The following is a 1,575-nucleotide window of genomic DNA, read 5'->3' on the forward strand; positions in this document are numbered from 1 at the left end:
GAGAGAGAGAGAGAGAGAGAGAGAGAGAGAGAGAGAGAGAGGGAGAGAGTATATTGCAGTTCAAACCCCACCGCCTCACCCAATGGTTTTAAGACTTCCATTAATTGGTAAGTCTGAATAAATTATGAGAGAAATGAACAAAGTTGTTTTGTTTAAAAGATGGCTGAAAGACGGGGAAATAATTGTGATTGAACTGAGAGTAAAGAGGCAAGAGATAATGGCACACTGATTGCTTTCCTTTCACTCACATACAATGTGCCACCATTATTGGTTGCTGCTGCCCCTGTTGTTGATGTTGTTATTGTTAGTGAAGGCACATGGCCTAATGGTTAGGTTATGCGGTCATGATTGCAAGGTCAGGAGTTCAATTCCTGGCTTTACGTTGATGCTTCTGTAACATTGGCTTTTTTTTTTTTCGTAAGTAGTAGTGTTGACTTTGGAGGGAAGGCACGTGGCTTAGTGGTTAGGGCATTCACCTCGCAATCGTAAGACCACGAGTTCAATTCCTGGCAGCGCATTGACTCCTTGAGCGAGACACTTTATTTCACGTTGCTCCAGTCCACTGAGATAGCAAAAATGTATGATGACTGGGTACATGTATGATGGGCTTCTCTCAGTTTCCATCAAGCAAATCCACTCACAAGGCTTTTGGTTGGCATGAGGATATAGTAGAAGACACTTGCCTAAGGTGCCACACAGTAGGACTGAACCCAAGACCACATGGTTCGGAAGTAAACTTCTTAATCATACAGCCATGCCTGTGTATATTATGATTATTTAGTCCACAATGGGAGTGAATTGTTCATAGTCTGTCTTTGAGTGGGAGTTGATCATAAACTTCATCAGTAAATATGATGATATTCAGTATAAAATTGGATCATTTTATATGAACAAGTTGATGTCAAGTTTAAATATATATTCTGATGGCGATAATTGAGATAAACTATGTCAGCTAAGACTTACCATTACCAAAGTACAAAGTTTAAGGGTAATATTTGAAAAGAAGTATGGAAGCAGGCCAGCAAGTAGACAAGCAAGCAGACAAACAGGCATGCAAACACATTGGCATGCATGAAGCCAGGCAAGTTGATACATAAGACGAGCAGTTATAGAATAGGTGAACAAATGAAAGACGTACTCAACATATTTAGTTGGAGTTTAAGGTTTATTCAGCTCCACATTAAAGTTTTGTAAGCACAGAAATGTGTCAACACCCTTATATATATATATGGCGTTTGGCTTGGTTTTTATGGTTGGATACACTTCCTAATGCCAATTACTTTGCACAGTTTATGCTTTTACTCTTTTAGTTGTTTCAGTCATTTGACTGCGGCCATGCTGGAGCACCGCCTTTAGTCGAAGAACTTATTCTTTGTAAGCCTAGTACTTATTCTATTGGTCTCTTTTTTGCCGAACCACCAAGTAATGGGGGACGTAAACACACCAGCATCGGTTGTCAAGCTATGTTGTGGGGACAAACACAGACACACAAACATATACACACACACACACATACACAAACACACACACACACACACACACACATATATATATATATATATATATATATATATA

This window comes from Octopus bimaculoides, chromosome 15, assembly GCF_001194135.2.
Source record: "Octopus bimaculoides isolate UCB-OBI-ISO-001 chromosome 15, ASM119413v2, whole genome shotgun sequence".
NCBI classification, from domain to species: domain Eukaryota; kingdom Metazoa; phylum Mollusca; class Cephalopoda; order Octopoda; family Octopodidae; genus Octopus; species Octopus bimaculoides.